The sequence below is a fragment of the Oncorhynchus gorbuscha genome, linkage group LG12 (genome assembly GCF_021184085.1).
Source record: "Oncorhynchus gorbuscha isolate QuinsamMale2020 ecotype Even-year linkage group LG12, OgorEven_v1.0, whole genome shotgun sequence".
NCBI classification, from domain to species: Eukaryota; Metazoa; Chordata; class Actinopteri; order Salmoniformes; family Salmonidae; genus Oncorhynchus; species Oncorhynchus gorbuscha.
The window spans coordinates 63,013,289-63,035,390 of NC_060184.1; the positions used below are offsets into that span (position 1 = coordinate 63,013,289).

At 43.0% G+C, this 22,102-nt stretch overlaps 1 long non-coding RNA gene across 1 annotated transcript; it reads right to left on the reverse strand.

Annotated features, from left to right (window-relative positions):
- Window positions 1–18,783: 18,783 nt before the first annotated feature.
- Window positions 18,784–20,801, reverse strand: LOC123990217. Its single transcript, XR_006830614.1, has 3 exons — window positions 20,666–20,801; window positions 20,328–20,422; window positions 18,784–19,884 (listed from the first exon to the last, which is right to left on the reverse strand). It is a non-coding gene; the product is annotated as an uncharacterized LOC123990217 (long non-coding RNA).
- Between the last annotated feature and the right edge of the window lie 1,301 nt (window positions 20,802–22,102).

Here is a 22,102-nt window from a genome sequence, read left to right on the forward strand (position 1 = left end):
TGGAGAATGGCCACAAGAAGGCATTGAAGGACCATGTGGAGGTTATAGTGCATTACACGTTGACATGTATTTCTGAATAAAACTTAAAATTAGCACACTTGATTATGTTTGAGTTAGCACACAGCACAATTACTGTGCATTGTGATGTTACTTCTTAGGCACAAGCTATTTTACTTTACGAGCTGATGGGAAAGAAGCCCATGAAATCTTCGCTTTTTTTAAACATACTATGCCATGTGTTGCGTAACAACAGAAAAAGATACCACATAATCAAATGAATACAACCAAATATATTTGTATACTTTCTTTTCTATTTTTTTCACAAATCCATTTGACAAAAAGTGTTTCAAAGCAATTTGCGCATACATCCCCAAGGGCAAGCTGAAGTTAACACCGGCAAGGTACAAGTCTCCAAGTAGAGAGACACACTGAGCCTCTAAAGGGGTGGCCTTCTCCTGTTGTTTTCTGAGAGATGTTCACCTGCACTTAATACAGATCGACCTACAGTATGAAGTACATTGTGTGTGTTCCTGGTCACTTCTCTTCACTGGTATGGCCTTACTCTGCCATCCTCCCACAGACCACGTCATCAGTTTTACAGTACAAACAACCTTGTAGGTCTGGACACAGAGTGCATTCCACTAGAGTATCACCTCTCCCTCACACACACATACATACATACACACACATATACATACACAATCCCAGGACAACATTCATCAACGTCAGGGGACTTTTCGCCAACAGTGCATTTCTATACAGCCGTGTCCATTTCAGTTGTCCCTGTACAACTTGGGGTTTTGCAACCTAGTACTGTACATACAGTCTAAGCCAAGGTTCCTCTGTATATGTTATATCACTGCTGTCTATAAGGCAGCCTCTCAACAGGTGATATTCAGTGCCTACGGAAAGTATTCAGACACCTTGACTTTTTCCACATTTCTTACGTTACAGCCTTATTCTAAAATGGAAGAAATAAAAATAATTCCACATCAATCTACACACAATACCCCATAATGACAAATCGAAACCAGAAATATCTCATTTACATAAGAATTCAGACCCTTTGCTATGAGACGCGAAATTAAGCGCAGGTGTATCCTGTTTCCATTGATCGTCCTTTAGATGTTTCTACAACTTGATTGAAGTCCACCTGTGGTAAATTCAATTGATTGGACATGATTTGGAAAGGCACACACCTGTCTATACAAGGTCCCACAGTTGTCAGAGCAAAAACCAAGCCATGAGGTTGAAGGAATTGTCCGTATAGCTCAGAGACAGGAGTCTGTCGAGGCACAGATCTGAGAAAGGGTACCAAAACACTTATTCATCATTGAAGGTCCCCAAGAACACAGTGGCATCTATCATTCTTAAATGGAAGAAGTTTGTAACAACCAAGACTCTTCCTAGAGCTGGTCGACTGGCTAAACTGAGCAATCGGAGAAGAGCCTTGATCAGGGAGGTGACCAAGAACCAGATGGTCATTCTGACAGAGCTCTAGAGTTCCTCTGTGGAGATGGGAGAACCTTCCAGAAGGACAACCATCTCTGCAGCACTCCACCAATCAGGCCTTTATGGTAGAGTGGCCCGACGGAAGCCACTCCTCAGTAAAAGGCACATGACAGCCCGTTTGGAGTGTGCCAAAAGGCACCTAAACGACTCTCAGACCATGAGAAACAAGATTCTCTGGTCTGATGAAACCAAGATTGAACTCTTTGGCCTGAAAGTCAAGCGTCACGTCTGGATGAAACAAGGAACCATTCCTACGGTGAAGCATGGTGTTGGCAACATCATGTTTTTCAGCTGCAGAGACTGGGAGACTAGTCAGGATTGAGGCAAAAATTTACGGAGCAAAGTACTGAGACATCCTTGATGAAAACCTACTCCAGAGCGCTCAGGACTTCAGTCTGGGGCGACAGGACAACAGGACAACGATTTTAAGCACACAGCCAAGACAACAAATGAGTGGCTTCGGGACAAGTCTCTGAATGTTTTTGAGTGGCCCAGCCAGAGCCCCGTCTTGAACCTGATCGAACATGAGAGAACTGAAAATTTGACATGTTAGTTATTTAGCATATGCTCTTTTCCAGAGCGACTTACAGTTAGTGCATGCATCTTAAGATACAGTTGAAGTCGGAAGTTTACATACACCTTAGCCAAATATATTTAAACTCAGTTTTTCACAATTCCTGACATTTAATCAGAGTAGAAATTCCCTGTCTTAGGTCAGTTAGGATCACCACTTTATTTTAAGAATGTGAAATTTCTGAATAATCGTAGAGATATTTATTTGTTTCAGCTTTTATTTCTTTCATCAGTGGGTCAGAAGTTTACATACACTCAATTAATATTAGTACACTCAATTAGTATTGCCATTAAATTGTTTAACTTAGGTCAAATGTTTCGGGTAGCCTTCCACAAGCTTCCCACAATAAGTTGGGTGAATTTAGGCCCATTCCTCCTGACAGAGCTTGTGTAACTCAGGTTACACAAGAGTCAGGTTTGTAGTCATCCTTGCTCGCACACACTTTTTCAGTTCTGCCCACAAATTTTCTATAGGATTGAGGCCAGGGCTTTGTGATGGCCACTCCAATAACTTGACTTTGTTGTCCTTAAGCCATTTGGCCACAACTTTGGAAGTATGCTTGGGGTCATTGTCCATTTGGAAGACCCATTTGCGACCAAGCTTTAACTTCCTGACTGATGTCAGTTCTATTTTTGTTTCATCAGACCAGAGGACATTTCATCAAAAAGTACAATCTTTGTCCCCATGTATTACGCCCTGACCTTAGTTATCTTTGTTTTCTTTATTATTTGGTTAGGTCAGGGTGTGACAAGGGTGGTTTGTGTAGTTTTTGAATTGTCTAGTGGTTTTTGTATGTTTATGGGGTTTTTCCTTGTCTAGGTGTTTTTATGTCTATGGTTGCCTAGATTGGTTCTCAATCAGAGGCAGCTGTTTGTCTCTGATTGGGGACCATATTTAGGTAGTCATATTCCTTGGATAGTTTGTGGGTTGTTATTCTATGTTTAGTTGCCTGTTTGCACTAGTCATATAGCTTCACGGTTTGTTTTGTTGTTTTGTACAGTTTTGTACAGTTTTGTTCAGTGTTCATTCTTTTCATTAAAAGAGTTATGTACGCTTATCACACTGCACCTTGGTCTCCTCTATACCACGAACGTGACAGATCAACCCACCAAGAAAAGACCAAGCAGCGTGCTAAAAAGGAGTGAACATCTTGGACCTGGGAGAAAGAGGAGTGGAGGACATCCTGGACCTGGGAGGAGGTAATGGCAGGGGACAAGACCCTGCCATGGAAGCAGGTGGAGATAGCACAGGAGGAACGAGGGTACATATGAGTCGATATGAGGGTACACGGCTGGCATGGAAGCCCGAGAGGCAGCCCCAAGGTTTGTTTTGGGGGGGGGAACACGAGGAGATTGCATGAGTCAGGTCAGGTAGACCTGAGCCAACTCCTTGTGCTTACTGTGGGGAGCGTGTTACTGGTCAGGCACTGTGTTATGCGATGGAGCGCACAGTGTCTCCAGTGCGCTATTCTAGCCCGGTGCGCTCTATTCCAGCTCCTCGCATTGGCCGCGCTAGAATGGGCATCCAGCCAGGAAGAAGGGTGCCAGTTCATCGCTCCTGGTCTCCAGTGTACCTCGTTGGACCAGGATATCCTGTGCCGGCTTTGCGTACTGTGTCTCTGGTGAGTCTGCACAGCCCAGTGCGTCCTGTGCCAGCCAGAAAATAAACATCCAGCCAGGACGGGATGTGTCAGCTCTACACTCCAGACCTCCAGTACGCCTCCACAGTCCAGTACGTCCTGTTCCTGCTCCCCGCACTCGCCCTGAGGTGCGTGTCCTCAGCCCGGTACCACCAGTTCCGGCACCACGCACCAGGCCTCCAGTGCGTCTCCAGGGTCCAGTACGCCCTGTTCCTGCTCCTCGCACTTGTCCTGAGGTGCGTGTCCCCAGCCTGGTACCACCAGTTCCGGTACCAGGCCTACAGTGCGCCTTGGCAGTACAGAGCGTCCGGCGCCAGTACCCAGTCCAGAACCTCCAACTGCGTTCCCCAGTCCTAGTTTCTTTATGTCTAGGGGTTTCTTTATGTCTAGGGGTTTCTGTATGTCTAGGGGTTTTGTATGTCTAGGTGCTTATATGTCTATGGTTGCCTAGATTGGTTCTCAATCAGAGGCAGCTGTTTATCGTTGTCTTTGATTGGGAATCATATTTAGGTAGCCATATTCCTAGGATAGTTTGTGGGTTGTTATTCTATGTTTAGTTGCCTGTTGCCGAGCGGCCTTTCAGGTTATGTCGATATAGGACTCGTTTTACTGTGGATATAGATACTTTTGTACCTGTTTCCTCCAGCATCTTCACAAGGTCCTTTGCTGTTGTTCTGGGATAGATTTGCACTTTTCGCACCAAAGTACGTTCATCTATAGGAGACAGAACGCGTCTCTTTCCTGAGCGGTATGACGGCTGCTTCGTCCCATACTTGCGTACTATTGTTTGACAGATGAATGTGGCACCTTCGGGCATTTGGAAATTGCTCCCAAGGATGAACCAGACTTGGGGAGGTTGTGAGAACAAAATTGCTAAATTATGTTATAATACTTTTATTACATCAAATAGTTGTGTTATGCAACAGAATAGAGTATTCTTAACTATTGTGTGTGTGTTCTACTGAGGATGGGCCTCTGGGAGATAACACTGACAGGAGATTTACCATGTCTTTTGGGTGGTAAAACCTAAAGAGCATTCCAGAGCATGAGTTAATGTTTCTGCTATATACCGTACCAGGGAGTGTTGGTTCCAATTTGGAGCCGGAGGGCCAGACACTGGTCTCTATACAATGAAAACTGTTGACACAGCAGATACTGTTCGCTATGTATTATAGGTATCTTTCATACACATTTTAACCTTGTGACCCATTCTATATATATGTTGTTCATCATGTAGGTTGAAAGGGGTGTTTCTTGGCTATAAAAGTACTTTTGTCTCGGGGCTCTCAACGAATCATTTGATCTTGAATCGTCGACCAGCCATGACCAGCCATCATTATCGTGGAGCACTCAATCGATTCACTTTATATGTGTGCGTTGTATTGAACAGCTCCCTTATTAATAAGTGATTCAAGTTTTAGTTTAAGTGTAACTCTGACTTGTGGGATAAGTTTGTCTCTCCTCATTTGATAGTAAAGAAATTAACCACCACAAGGTCTACAATTTGTTTCTGAGGTCTTGTCTGATTTCTTTGGATTTTCCCATGATGTCAAGCAAAGAGGCACTGAGGTTTGATGGTAGGCCTTGAACTACATCCACAGGTACACCCCCAATTGACTAAAATTATGTCAATTAGCCTATCAGAAGCTTCTAAAGCCATGACATAATTTTCTGGAATTTTCCAAGCCGTTTAAAGGCACAGTCAACTTAGTGTATGTAAACTTCTGACCCACTGGAATTGTGATACAGTGAATTATAAGTGAAATAATCTGTCTGTAAACAATTGTTGGAAAAATTACTTGTGTCATGCACACAGTAGATGTGCTAACCAACTTGCCAAATCTATAGTTTGAAAGAAATGGAAAGAATTTTGTGGAATGGTTGAAAACAAGTTTTAATGACTCCAACCTAAATGTTTCTAAACCTCCGACAATAACTATAGCTCGGTGGGGCAACCACATATCACAAGCATAGTAAGTACACTGATCCTCAATAAAGTAGTTATTAGCAATGTCAGAGCTAGAAAAAGCAGGGAGGGTAACACTTTGGAGTTGTCAACCATGATGGAGAGGTTGACAACTCTCCAACAGCTCCATCTTGTCGAGGTTGAGCTTGAGGTGGTGGGCCGACATCCAAGCTGAGATTCTAACATCAATTAATCAATCAACCAATGAACACATATTGTCCATGCTGTGAATATTATCTGACTAAACATTTGAACCCAACATCTAAAGTGAAGTAAACCTAGGAGCAAAACAACCTCTGATTCACATGCAGTCAGATCCCTTCACAGTCAGATCAGCCTGCCATTCACATTAAGCCAACCACTTCAGTCCAGTTAATCTTCAAACAGTGCATCCCTTTATATATTTATGCACAGACACACGTGGCCTAACACTGATCAGGGAACTGTGTTTAATAGAGAGCCTCTTACAAACAACTAAACCCTGGAGAAAAGAATACATACTGATCCCATGCCACTCTCAGCCACGTACTGCCTCAACACACACACAAATGCATGCGCGCATACACACACGCACACTTGGTGCGCACCCACACACAGACACACATCTGCGTGTACACACACAGACACATGCAAACACATACATCTGCACACACATATAGACACACACAGATACAGACACAGCAAATCACATTAGCCACCAGCACGGCTTTGTTTCAGATGTAGCTACACATAGGCAGCCACTCGTATGCCGGAGAGGTTGGATGTACTGCAGGAGGTCACCCCTCTGATCTATTGTTTTTCAAACTCATTCATTATTTCTACGGTGTTTTGAACACTGTAGGTGTAAATCTTCATGTTCAGTGTTTTGGATAAAACACAACAAAATGTGTTTGTGGTACGATAACGGGTGAGAGCTTAAGTAAGACTAAAATATTCAAGACATACTTCCAGTCTATGCAAACAAACATTTCCAAGAGTTTCATTGGAAACACATAACCAATATACACACACCGTTAAGCTAAATGATAGTGAACACGTCATCTTAGCTCAAATATACAGTCAGATCCATAATTTTTGGCACCACAGCGTATCTTAGCTCAAAATAGAATGGCTATCAATATTGTTTACATCTTTGAAACAATAAATGATTACATCAAACTCATCGTTACCTTCTCCTGCACACCACAAACACATATTTGACCAGAGCCAGTTTTGGCCTGTGTCAGTGTAACAGTCATCACCAGGTTTTGGTGATAGGTTCAGCATAGCGGGGAAGTCTTCCCACGGAGTATCACATGCATGCACATACTCAAGCACATACACACACAAAACAGAACCACTGCTTACAGTGTGGAAGCTTAAATTCACCAACCCGGAATGTTCTGTCATGTCCACATCGATCCAACTTATTTAGTTATTTCTCTCTTAGCAGGGGAAAAAAACATACATACATTCATTCATCTCTCATTTTGTTCCTCTGTCTTCTCTGTCTCAAGAGCAGAGCTGAGCAATGTTCTCTAAATGGTTTCAAGACGTGAATTGTTGAATTAAAACTCAACATTTTCTGGCCAACTTTATGTGCTTTCCAATTAGTTTTCCCACCATGTAGAAACCCACTGTTTTGAACATCCTCCTTTTATAGTTAATTGTGTTTTAATTGGCTATCTTGGAGCCATCTGTAGACATGATGTGAGAAAAACTACTGTATAGTTCGACACTGTGCTACCCTATCCTTCCTCACTGAGTTTCTATGTTCAGGGGATCATTTTCACGCCAAATGAAATGTGTCATAGACAAATAAAAAGCCCAATTGTCCCCCTAGGTAGCTGAGGGGGTTCTCTTTACTCCATGGTTCCCCCTCTGGTTTGGGGGAACAGAGCACTGAATCAACTTTAAAGCCGATGTAGGCTACTCTCAGTATTTGATGCTGTTCTGTTGCATTAACCTCCATCCCGCAATGCCCATATTTAATGTGTCGAGTCGGGCTTTCTCTCACACTGGGCTCAATGGTGCAGAGCTCTCCAGGTCTCATTGGGGAGCTACCATCATACAGCCGCACTGGCGCACTCTACCGCACCGCAATGCACCGTGTGTGTGTGTGTGTGTGTGTGTGTGTGTGTGTGTGTGTGTGTGTGTGTGTGTGTGTGTGTGTGTGTGTGTGTGTGTGTGTGTGTGTGTGTGTGTGTGTGTGTGTGTGTGTGTGTGTGTGTGTGTGTGTGTGTGTGTGTGTGTGTGTGTGAGTGCATATTCAGCAGCACCCAACGAGTCCATTCAGCGTATTCGTAAGTGATTACAGAAATCAATGCCTGGCTGTCACTGCTGAGGGTCCAATGCAGGGACCAGGATAATGAAAGAGCCTGTACCTGTTCACGTCCCCTAGCCACCTGTACACATCCCCTAGCCACCTGTACACACACACTATGTACACAAACTATTTTGACTCATCACATGCGCTGATGTTACTATTTATTATCTATCCTGTTGCCTAGTCATTTTATCCCTACCTACAGTATATGTGCATATATCTACATCAATTACCTCGTACCCCTGCACATCGACTCGGTACTAGTCCCCCATGTATGTAGTCAAGTTATTGTTACTCATTATGTATTTATTCCTTGTGTTTTTTATTTCTATTATTTCTGTATTTATTTTCTCTCTGCATTGTTGGAAAGGACCCGTAAGTAAGAATTTCATTGTTAGTCTACACCTGTTGTTTACAAATCATGTGATTTGATTTGACATTCAGTCAGTTCAACATGGATATCAGAACCACAGAAGCCTGCGGACTCTCCCTGTCTCAGTCTGTTACGACATAGTCTGTAACACGCTGTGGACTCTCCCTGTCTCAGTCTGTTACAGCACGTCACAGTCTGTAACACGCTGTGGACTCTCCCTGTCTCAGTCTGTTACGACATAGTCTGTAACACGCTGTGGACTCTCCCTGTCTCAGTCTGTTACAGCACGTCAAAGTCTGTAACACACTGTGGACTCTCCCTGTCTCAGTCTGTTACAGCACGTCACAGTCTGTAACACGCTGTGGACTCTCCCTGTCTCAGTCTGTTATGACACAGTCTGTAACACCCTGTGGACTCTCCCAGTTTCAGTCTGTCACAACACAGTCTATAACACGCTGTGGACTCTCCCTGTCTCAGTCTGTTACAGTACAGTTGTCTAGGGTTTTTTTGTAGGTTATGGGATTGTGGTTAGTGGGGTTGACTAGAAAAGTCTATGGTTGTGTAACGGCGTTCGTCTGTTGAAAGAAGAGAGTCGGACCGAAATGCAGCGTGTTGGTTACTCATGACTTTAATGAAAGAACGCAGTACATGAAATAACTGATACTAACTACAAAAACAACAGAACGGAACGTGAAACTAATTACAGCCTATCTGGTGACTACAACACAGAGACAGGAACAAACACCCACGAAATACAAAGCAAAACTATGGTTCCCTAAATACGGTTCCCAATCAGAGATAACGAGGATCACCTGACTCTGATTGAGAATCGCCTCAGGCAGCCAAGCCTATACAACACCCCTAATTAGCCGCGATCCCAAATACTACAAACCCCAATACGAAAACAACATATAAACCCATGTCACACCCTGGCCTACCCAAACATATAACAAAAACACAAAATACAATGACCAAGGCGTGACAGGTTGCCTGGAGTGGCTCTCAATCAGAGGCAGGTGTTTATCGTTGTCTCTGATTGGGAACCATATTTAGGCAGCCTTATTCTTTGAGTGTTTCGTGGGTGATTGTTCCTGTCGCAGCGTTTTTTTGCACCAGATAAGGCTGTTTAGGTTTTCACGTTACGTTTATTGTTTTGTATTGTTCGTGTTTATCATCTTCATTAAAGACGTATCGAAATAACCACGCTGCATTTTGGTCCGCCTCTCTTTCGACGGAAGATTGCCTTAACAGTCTCAGTCTGTTACGAAACAGTCTATATCACGCTGTGGACTCTCCCTGTCTCAGTCTGTTACAGCACAGTCTATAACACGCAGTGGACTCTCCCTGTCTCAGTCTGTTACGTCACAGTCTATAACACCCTGTGGACTCTCCCTGTATCAGTCTGTTACGACACAGTCTATAACACCCTGTGGACTCTCCCTATATCAGTCTATTACGTCACAGTCTATAACACCCTGTGGACTCTCCCTGTATCAGTCTGTTACGACACAGTCTATAACACGCAGTGTACTCTCCCTGTCTGAGTCTGTTACGACACAGTATATAACACGCTGTGGACCATCCCTGTCTCAGTCTGTTACGACACAGTCTATAACACGCAGTGGACTCTCCCTGTATCAGTCTATTACGTCATAGTCTGTAACACCCTGTGGACTCTCCCTGTCTCAGTCTGTTCACGACACAGTCTATAACACACTGTGGACTCTCCCTGTCTGAGTCTGTTACAACACAGTACTGTAACACCCTGTGGACTCTCCCTGTCTCAGTCTGTTACGACACAGTCTATAACACGCAGTGGACTCTCCCTGTCTGAGTCTGTTACGACACAGTCTATAACACGCTGTGGACCATCCCTGTCTCAGTCTGTTACGACACAGTCTATAACACGCAGTGGACTCTCCCTGTCTGAGTCTGTTACAGCACGTCATAGTCTGTAACACGCTGTGGACTCTCCCTGTCTCAGTCTGTTCACGACACAGTCTATAACACACTGTGGACTCTCCCTGTCTGAGTCTGTTACAACACAGTACTGTAACACCCTGTGGACTCTCCCTGTCTCAGTCTGTTACGACACAGTATATAACACGCAGTGGACTCTCCCTGTCTGAGTCTGTTACGACACAGTATATAACACGCTGTGGACCATCCCTGTCTCAGTCTGTTACGACACAGTCTATAACACGCAGTGGACTCTCCCTGTCTGAGTCTGTTACAACACAGTTTGTAACACGCTGTAGACTCTCCCTGTCTCAGTCTGTTACAACACAGTCTGTAACACAATGTGGACTCTCCCTGTCTGAGTCTGTTATGACATGGTCTATAACACCCTGTGGACTCTCCCTGTATCAGTCTGTTACGACACGGTCTATAACACCCTGTGGACTCTCCCTGTATCAGTCTATTACGTCACAGTCTATAACACCCTGTGGACTCTCCCTGTCTGAGTCTGTTACGACACAGTCTATAACACCCTGTGGACTCTCCCTGTATCAGTCTGTTACGACACAGTCTATAACACGCAGTGGACTCTCCCTGTCTCAGTCTGTTACGACACAGTCTATAACACCCTGTGGACTCTCCCAGTTTCAGTCTGTTACAGAACAGTACTGTAACACCCTGTGGACTCTCCCAGTTTCAGTCTGTTACAGTACAGTACTGTAACACCCTGTGGACTCTCCCAGTTTCAGTCTGTTACAGTACAGTACTGTAACACCCTGTGGACTCTCCCAGTTTCAGTCTGTTACAGTACAGTACTGTAACACCCTGTGGACTCTCCCAGTTTCAGTCTGTTACAGTACAGTACTGTAACACCCTGTGGACTCTCCCAGTTTCAGTCTGTTACAGTACAGTACTGTAACACCCTGTCGGATGCCTTCTCTCCCCAGAGCCAAGTGCCAGGATTGATCTAGCTGTAAAATGGAACAGTACTTCTTTATGAGACTCTGTTGTTTTAGTGTTGGCTGAGGTTGGGGACTACAGTAAATCAGCTGCTTTGAGATGCTACTGTGTTTGCAAAGCAGTACTACTGGCACCTGTCACACCCTATTTCTCATATCGTGACCCCCCATCTCCTACTAGATTGTCATACTTGCACTGACTATGCTGAAAACCACTTTACTGAGAAAAAGATGTGGTTGTCTCACCCAGCTATCTTAAGATGAATGTGCTAAATGTAAGTCACTCTTAATAAGAGCATTTGCTAAATGACTGAAATGTAATGTAATTTTTTTATATATATGTTTGACCAGGCACATAGGGTATTATACTTAAGCAATAATGCACGATGTGGTGTGGTATATGGCCAATATACCACGGCTAAAGGCTGTTCTTACGCAAGACACAACGCGGAGTGCCTGGATACAGCCCTTATCCGTGGTATATTGGCCATATACCATAAATCGCTTAGGTGCCTTTTTGCTATTATAAACTGGTTACCGACGTAATTAGGGCAGTAAAAATAAATGTTTTGTCATATTATATTATTATGGTATATGGTCTGATATACCACAGCTGTCAGCCAATCAGCATTCAGGGCTCAATCCACCCAGTTTATAATACAGATCATGTCACATCTGTGGAACATCAACCAGAAAATGTAGTGATTGGATATTTTCTCACACAGTGATCAATGTGATAATCAATAGATTTGCTTCCATTCATCCACAAGACCATTAGTGAGGTCAGTCCAGATGGTGTCCATATAACCATTTACATCCCCATGCATCACCGTACAGCCAGCCCTGCTGACAGAATCATTTCCCCCAACGTCCACCACAGCAAATTGATTCTACACATCACAGATTATGCCAACATTGTACAGGGACACAGGGTGGAAGTGTAATGAAGTGAATCAGGAGGAAATTATATACTTCTCTCTCTCTTTCTGTAATTAAGCAACATAAATCTGATTAGTGGATGTTATTTTAGTATCAGAAGAGTTTAGAGAGAGTGAGAAGGAGAGAGAGAGAGAGAGAGAGAGAGAGAGAGAGAGAGAGAGAGAGAGAGAGAGAGAGAGAGACTGGCATGTTTATTGCGGCCATGATGCTGCTGGCTGACTGAATATTCTGAACACAGGCGTCAGACTTTAAGATGCTGCTGGCCCTGACTGAGTACTATTAACACAGGGGTCAGACTTTAAGATGCTGCTGGCCCTGACTGAGTACTATTAACACAGGGGTCAGACTTTAAGATGCTGCTGGCCCTGACTGAGTACTATTAACACAGGGGTCAGACTTTAAGATGCTGCTGGCCCTGACTGAGTACTATTAACACAGGGGTCAGACTTTAAGATGCTGCTGGCCCTGACTGAGTACTATTAACACAGGGGTCAGACTTTAAGATGCTGCTGGCCCTGACTGAGTGCTATTAACACAGGGGTCAGACTTTAAGATGCTGCTGGCCCTGACTGCATAATCTGAACACGGGGAACAGCCTTTAAGATGCAGAGATACAGTATTTTGCCCTTGAATATTCATGGACATTGCCGTTTAGTCAGTGAGTATAATAAACAAAAACAAAGTTCAATCCAAAACATCTCGTCCCATAAATCATTTTATTCCATTAACATAATTTTTTGCACAGATTTTTTTGAATAAACATTTTCTGGATAGGAGAACAGTCAACTGAGAAGTAAACTCACATGTCAGCGCCATTGTTACATGTGTCAGCGCCACGGTTACATGTGTCAGCACCATGGTTACATGTGTCAGCGCCACGGTTACATGTGTCAGCACCATGGTTACATGTGTCAGCACCATGGTTACATGTGTCGGCACCATGGTTACATGTGTCAGCACCATGGTTACATGTGTCAGCACCATGGTTACATGTGTCAGCACCATGGTTACATGTGTCAGCACCATGGTTACACGTGGCAGCACCATGGTTACATGTGTCAGCACCATGGTTACATGTGTCAGCGCCACGGTTACATGTGTCAGCACCATGGTTACACGTGTCAGGGCCATATATCATAACTGTGTGGCCTCCCTTGCATTGAGACTGTCAAGGTGGCCGCATAGTGGTTGATTGACAGTACATTACAATAATGACTCTTGGATGGATTCGGGTTGTGCTTGTCAGTCCCCACAAGATACTTAGACCCATCAGAGGTCCAATCTGTCATTGGAAATTCAGGATTAAGGGACATCAATTTAAATCCTCTAATACAGAAAACAATTTGTGTATTAACTAGTACTTGACAGTGTGCAATAACTCTTGGGTTTGAACATGTTACCTTGTTGCAGAGACACACCATGCATTGTAAAGGCGGAACAAATAACTTTACAGTAACCTTCTGGCATCTAGTGGCAAGTAATTTACCGTGAATTTACAGTACGGTACAGTATTTATTCTGTGTTGTGGATTACAGTACCATCAGAAATATAGAAACTATTTCACCACCCACACATTTTTTTCCATAATGCACCACAATTTACAGTATGCTGCAATATAACACATGCGGTATTTGACTTGATAATACATTCATTAACTGTGTAAATTACAGACGTCCTTTACAGTGTGGGAAGACAATTATGGCATGGACACTAGCCTGCAACATTGGAAGTTAGTTGTCAAAATATCTGGTTAGGACCTAAGGGATGCATTTTACAGTAGCGTGTACATTAGCTCCTACTCATCAGTTTCTGGCAAAATCACAGAGCTTAGCCAGTAGTATAACACAGTCCGTTGTTAGTTACATAACCGTACTTTAATACGAGTTTTACATGGCTCCTTACAAATGCTGTTTCCCTTATCTCAAACTACAAGCCCCATGTTATTTTAAGCCTGGGTGTTAATTGAATCCATAAAAGTATTACTCTTTGAAATGGAGAACACATTCCGCCTCGGCTTTTCCCCCCAAGACAAATTATTAACGAGATTGAGTTTTTCTTTTCAGAACTATAACGAATGAGCTGTGCAGAGTAGCTCATACTACTGTACACCTGTTATCTATGAAAATATATTTATGGTGTATCTACTGTACGTGTCAGTCTGTCCGTCCGCCCGCCCGTGTGTCTTGTCCTTGTCCCTTGTCTGTCTGTCTTGTCCATCTGTTAGTCTTTCATTTCCAAAACCTGTTATCAACTTCAGCTGGTGGAATGCATTATCATGATTAACATTGCATAGCTTTCAGCTGCTGAGGATTTCTACTCATAGAGGACACTGTTCCTGTCCTCTGCTGAACTCTGTGTCGTAATCATAATGGTTTGCATATCAATGTTACAGTTAATCATTGTGTCACTCACTCATCTGATAATGAACCCTTTGAAATTGGTTGTGAACAAGTTCCAAATGAATGTGCTCACAACATTCTGCTGTGGTCTTATTAGCATGCCGTGTTGTTTATTGCCAAGTAAATGTGTCCAATAAAAACAGAAGTCTGCATCTGGCATGAAAACACTGTAAAAATCCCTTTCAGATTCAAATACAGTGTGTTTAGTTCTAATAACTGGCTGGTGGTATGTGAATGCAGTTGATTGGCATTTTAGTCATTCAGCAGATGCTCTGATCCGGAGCGAATTAGAGTGAGCTACACGGAACTCAGTTGAGTTGGACGAGGAACAACCGCATGTTTCCCACAGTGTTCATGCTTTATGTGATCCTGTAAGTGTAATCTTAAATGTTTACTCATTTACAGAAAATCAGTTCTTGCAATATTGCAGAATATGAAACAAAAAAAATGTACACTATTATTGCACAATCTGAGGTAGCCTCAAAGACAGTTTCAAAATATGTTTTTATGTTTGTTTCTACTGAACGTGGAATAACTCATTCCCATGTCTTTACACTCGATCAATCTCACCTATAGAACCCAGTGTGTTTGATTTATCAGCCTAATCTTCTGGATGACTGTAGCCGATGCTTTTTACAGTTTCAACAGCGTTTATTTATCTATAAATGCAGACATAAATCAAGTGTGAGTGATGTTGTTAAGTTGATGTATGGCTGCTGATATTCAATAGATCTCCTCTGCTTTTATTCAAATTGATATTATAATCACCGGAGAGTAGTTAAGCAGAGAGTTAAGCTGTGTGTTTGTAGAAGCATGCCAGTGTGGCAGAGCAGTTGTTCTCCCAAAGGACGGTGAAGCTCAGTGAAGTAAGTCCAATCAGCTGGTCCTCTTGTCTTAGTTTCCACAATGGATATTTGAACGCCTGGTTGTAGAGTGCTCAGCTATCGAGTGCATTCTGCTTTTCAAGGTATAATCTGAAATAGTATGTCATAATATACAGTGGGTCAACATCCTCCTTACAAAAATCCACAATTACAAAATAGAAATCTACTAAGACTATCACAATATACCTTAAAGGAGGACATAAATTAGGAAGAGTCAATAGTGGCAGTCTTGGCAGATTTAACTTATCTCACTTTTAGTAAACAGGAAGTTGCCCTGGTATGTATGATGATGTCACATTTCTGTGTCTACCTTTAAGAATCAACCCCTTCTTGTGGTCAAAAACCATTGGTAAGCCGTTCAGAGTTGCTTCAATACCACTGGCCCTATCCCTACTTCCTTACTTTCTTTCCAAACTCTGTCCTTAAAAATCCAGGATTTTATGTGGAGGATTGATGTATTAAAAACATCACCATAGTGAACAACACTATCCTAATACACACAATGTATCCATAAACTCCTCCAAGGACAATCTCAAATCCATCATACCATACTAAATGTCAGTGAAAATGATTGGGTTATTTTTGCAGTGCATGCAGCATCTCTGTAGTGGAGAGACGGCAGTTTGGGGAGAGAGCGGCTCCACTGATGCCAGGCGGCAGATGCTGTGTTGAGGTCAGATACATCCCATTAACCTGGCCGTCCCACCTAACTACAGTGCTTATTTACGCTGTCTGTCTGCCAGCCAGGGCTCTGTGTTTGGGAAACAACCCTATTGTCATGTTCAGCACTGTGGACAGGCAGGCCCATGTATTATTCAGAGCTTCTCTCTGTCTCTCTCTCTTACTCCACCCTCACCTCTCCCTTTGTCTCTCTAGCGCCATCTTGTACTCTCTTTGATCCTCTTTCTCCCTATTTTCCCTCTCTCACTATCTATTTCTCTCTCTCCATCTCTTCCTATCTATTTGTCTCTCTCTCCCCCAGGGAAGTGTTCCACTGAATAGGAATGAACCCTAATACACCTCCTGGGCTGCCAGGTAGTGAGACCAACTCCAACATACAGGGGATGTGTCCCAATGGACAAGGATGTTGCCTTTTGAGGCAGAATTTCTAGGCTGGACGTCAGAATTAGCATATCCCTATCACAAAGTACCTTCAAATGCTGCCTTCTAAGGTGCCTTCATTAGGGATATTTTGAAGGCAGCGCCCCATGTATCCTTCGCCGGGGAGGCTATCCCAGAACAACATGCTCCACAGCAAAAAAAACAACAATCAGAATTAATGGTGGATAGAAGTCCCTGCTTGGTAGCCAGCAGAAACCTGACCCGCTTGCTTACAGCTGCACTAGGGTCAGACAGTATTCCTGTGTAAATACAACCGAGTGGAGCCAGCGCGAGATATGGCTCAATCCGTGGTTGAGAAATGTGTTGTACTCTGAATTGTCCCATTGTCCCAACTGTTACACCAAGAATAGTTTGTAAGTCGCTCTGGATAAGAGCGTCTGCTAAATGACTTAAATGTAATGTAATCAAATCAAATCAAATCAAATGTATTTATATAGCCCTTCGTACATCAGCTGATATCTCAAAGTGCTGTACAGAAACCCAGCCTAAAACCCCAAACAGCAAACAATGCAGGTGTAAAAGCACGGTGGCTAGGAAAAACTCCCTAGAAAGGCCAAAACCTAGGAAGAAACCTAGAGAGGAACCGGGCTATGTGGGGTGGCCAGTCCTCTTCTGGCTGTGCCGGGTAGAGATTATAACAGAACATGACCAAGATGTTCAAATGTTCATAAATGACCAGCATGGTCAAATAATAATAAGGCAGAACAGTTGAAACTGGAGCAGCAGCACAGTCAGGTGGACAGGGGACAGCAAGGAGCCATCATGTCAGGTAGTCCTGGGGCACTGTCCTAGGGCTCAGGTCCTCCGAGAGAGAGAAAGAAAGAGAGAATTAGAGAGAGCATATGTGGGGTGGCCAGTCCTCTTCTGGCTGTGCCGGGTGGAGATTATAACAGAACGTGGCCAAGATGTTCAAATGTTCATAAATGACCAGCATGGTTGAATAATAGTAAGGCAGAACAGTTGAAACTGGAGCAGGAGCATGGCCAGGTGGACTGGGGACAGCAAGGAGTCCTCATGTCAGGTAGTCCTGGGACATGGTCCTAGGGCCCAGGCCAGTTGAAACTGGAGCAGCAGCATGGCCAGGTGGACTGGGGACAGCAAGGAGTCATCATGTCAGGTAGTCCTGGGGCATGGTTCTAGGGCTCAGGTCCTCCGAGAGAGAGAAAGAAAGAGAGAAGGAGAGAATTAGAGAACGCACACTTAGATTTACACAGGACACCGAATAGGACAGGAGAAGTACTCCAGATAAACAAACTGACCCTAGCCCCCCGACACATAAACTACTGCAGCATAAATACTGGAGGCTGAGACAGGAGGGGTCAGGAGACACTGTGGCCCCATCCGAGGACACCCCCCGGACAGGGCCAAACAGGAAGGATATAACCCCACCCACTTTGCCAAAGCACAGCCCCCACACCACTAGAGGGAAATCTTCAACCACCAACTTACCATCCTGAGACAAGGCCGAGTATAGCCCACAAAGATCTCCGACACGGTACAACCCAAGGGGGGGGGGGGAACCCAGACAGGCCGACCACAACAGTGAATCAACCCCCCCAGGTGACGCATCCCCCCCCCAGGGACGGCACGAGAGAGCCCCAGCAAGCCAGTGACTCAGCCCCCCGTAACAGGGTTAGAGGCAGAGAATCCCAGTGGAAAAAGGGGAACCGGCCAGGCAGAGACAGCAAGGGCGGTTCGTTGCTCCAGAGCCTTTCCGTTCACCTTCCCACTCCTGGGCCAGACTACACTCAATCATATGACCCACTGAAGAGATGAGTCTTCAGTAAAGACTTAAAGGTTGAGACCGAGTTTGTGTCTCTGACATGGGTAGGCAGACCGTTCCATAAAAATGGAGCTCTATAGGAGAAAGCCCTGCCTCCAGCTGTTTGCTTAGAAATTCTAGGGACAATTAGGAGGCCTGCGTCTTGTGACCGTAGCGTACGTATAGGTATGTACGGCAGGACCAAATCAGAGAGGTAGGTAGGAGCAAGCCCATGTAATGCTTTGTAGGTTAGCAGTAAAACCTTGAAATCAGCCCTTGCTTTGACAGGAAGCCAGTGTAGAGAGGCTAGCACTGGAGTAATATGATCAAATTTTTGGGTTCTAGTCAGGATTCTAGCAGCCGTATTTAGCACTAACTGAAGTTTATTTAGTGCTTTATCCGGGTAGCCGGAAAATAGAGCATTGCAGTAGTCTAACCTAGAAGTGACAAAAGCATGGATTAATTTTTCTGCATCATTTTTGGACAGAAAGTTTCTGATTTGTAATGTATTGATTGAAAGACTGCTAGTTTTTCCGGAGAACTGTCCTTTTCGTCCTCACGCTTAGGTAGCAGAAGCCACAGCAGCCATTTTGGAAGGGCAGTGTCAGCCAGTCAGCTCCTTTGTTGTTAAACACAACGTGCCATTCTATAATGGCTGCTGCTGCTACTGCTAGCTAGCATGAGGACAAAAATGGCAGCTTACTTAAAAACTAGCAGCCGTTCAAACATCTAGATAGCTAGCTTAATGCAGTGTATGTTTACTTAATGTTAGCAAACTTCCCATATTGTGTTGCACGATTGGGTTTGGTGTTAGTAATCAAAAAGAGAGACTTATTCTAGTCTTACTGTAAACAACTGACCAAGCCAAAAACAAAACGAATGCACATTAATAAACGTAGTTGTGGCTACAGCGACATGAACCATCTGCTTATTCCAGGTTGAAGGACATCCCACCCTGACACCCTGCAGATGTAAAGAACTTGTTTGGAACCTCCCAGTCACCAGGACAATCACCATATACACAGATTTTATATGAAGGAGTGTGCAACATCACAATGTAATATAGAAATAGATTCACCTATGTTATTGTTTATCATGCAGATTTGTCGGGACATTGCAATTAATGAAGCTCATTCTAAAACACACACTTGATTTTCTGTCCCAGGGGATTGCACTGTGCCCAAGTCTTCAATTTATACCACAATTAGTTGAATGAGGTGTTAGTAAAGGACTGGGGAAAAAAACTGTAAACTCACATTTTCACTCTTACTGAACAAGTTTATGAATGGTGGAGGATAATCTCTTTGAGATGCCCCTCACGTTTGTAATTTGTTATTTTGTACAATGGACTGTGTTTTAAAGACTCATGCACAGATACAGGAAAACCAGTACAAATGTTAAGATTTATTTAAATGACAAGTGTTGATGTCTCCACACGTTTTGGGTTTTGTGGCTTGGGCATCTGGTGATGCAGTTCATCTGTCTAATCCCCTGAGAAAAAGGCATCGATAATATTACAATGTTGTATTCATTTAATTGAATATATATTCCTGTTTGATATACATTTCTATAATTAAATTATATTATATATTATATATTATATTATATATATATTATATTATATATATATTATATCAAATGCCAGTATTTGTTTTGTATCCAATGTATTTATCTTAGCTACATTAGGATGAAGTAGCCAATGCCTTCGAATCTAGTCAGTTTGCATCATATCACCTTTGAATACCATTTTACCCTGACTATATGTGTCATTTAGTAATATACACGGGTGTGATAGTTGTTTGAATTCATCGCAATGTAGTCTTACTCATTAGATAAAACATTAGCAGCTCAAATGCAATACTAGCTTCACAGAGAAACATCACAATTCTGGCTATTATTCATTCTTAAACAGTCATGAAAAATAGCTTATTTACCGATCTCAAAGAAAAATGGTGTCCTGTATCAGGCATACAAGTTTCCAGTTCACAACGATGGAGCAGCAGACCAAACAATATGCAAGAGGGGGACCCTATAGAGTAGGATAGTTATTCTGGTCTGTGTCAACTTCATTCATTAACAGGTACAGAGGAGATTATGTTACTTGTTTACTTGTTATTCGTGTCAGATATTTCCATTTCACTAGCACTAGTTGCTCACGCTGCTACAGTGGCTACAATGTAAACAAACGCCTCGCGTTCAGTGGAATCTGAATGCGTTGTCATGTGCAGTGGTGTAGAGTACTTCAGTAAAAATATGATAAAGTACTACTTACGTTGTTTTTGGGGGTTTCTGTACTTTACTATATATATTTTTGACAACTTTACTTTTACTTCACTACATTCCTAAAGAAAATAATGTACAGTGCTTTTTACTCCATACATTTTCCCTGACCCCCATTTTGAATGCATAGTAGGATAGGAAAATGGTTCAATTCCCGCTCTTATCAAGAGAACATCAATGGCCATCCCTACTGCCTCTGATCTGGTGGAATCACTAAACATATGCTTCATTTGTACAGTAAATAATGTTTGCGTGTTGTAGTGGCACAAGAAAATTGTGCCATCTGATTTTATTAATATAAGCAATTAACTTTAACTTTTGATATTTAAGTATGTTTTTGCAATAGATTTACTTTTGATACTTAAGTGTATTTAAAACCAAATACTTTTAGACCTTTACTCAAGTAGTATTTTACAGGGTGACTTTCACTTTTACTTGAGTCCTTTTCTATTAAGGTATCTTTACTTTTACTCAACTATGACAATTGGGTAATTTTTCCACCACAGGTGGATGGCAGTTACCTGCTGAAAAAGTGCTGCCTACTAATTGGTAGGTGCCTTTGGAGGCAGGTAGGCAGCAGGCGAGAGAGTCAGGTGCAGGACAGCAGATACGAGTTTAAAAAAACATGCGTTACTCAAAAAAGACAAATATACAATGTAACATCTTGAGCACACACAGACAGACTGAAAATTACAATAAACAATCACTCACAAAAACCATGTGGGGACAGAGGGTTAAATAATGAACGAGTGATTGTGGGATTGACAACAGGTGTGAGAAACAAAGACAAAACAAATTGAAAATTAAAAGTGGATCAGCAGAAGCTAGAAAGCCGGTGAAGTCGACCACCAAACGTCGCCCGAACAAGGAGAGGGACCGACTTTGGCGGAATACTGGATGGGGACACATCCAGGTTGTCCTTGTCAATACACTGTCTGTCTTTTTCAAATCAAATGAAAATCTAATCAAATTGTATTGGTCACATACACATTGTTAGCAGATGTTAATGCGAGGGTAGCAAAACGCTTGTGCTTCTAGTTCCAACAGTGTCACGCACGTTGTTGTAAGAATCGGACCAAAATGCATCGTGGTTTGGGTTCATCATATTTATTACGTGAACTGGCATAAAACAATAAAGAACAAAACGAACGTGCAGCTATACAGTGCTCAAGGCAACTATACACAAACAAGATCCCACAACCAACTGGTAGGAAAACGCTGCCTAAGTATGATCCCCAATCAGAGACAACGATAGACAGCTGCCTCTGATTGGGAACCATACCAGGCCAACCTATAAATAAAGAAACTAGAATGCCCACCCATGTCGCACCCCGACCTAACCCAAAATAGAGAATACAGGATCTCTAAAGTCAGGGCGTGACAAACAGTGCAACAATATCTAAGAATTCCACAACAATTACCTATTATG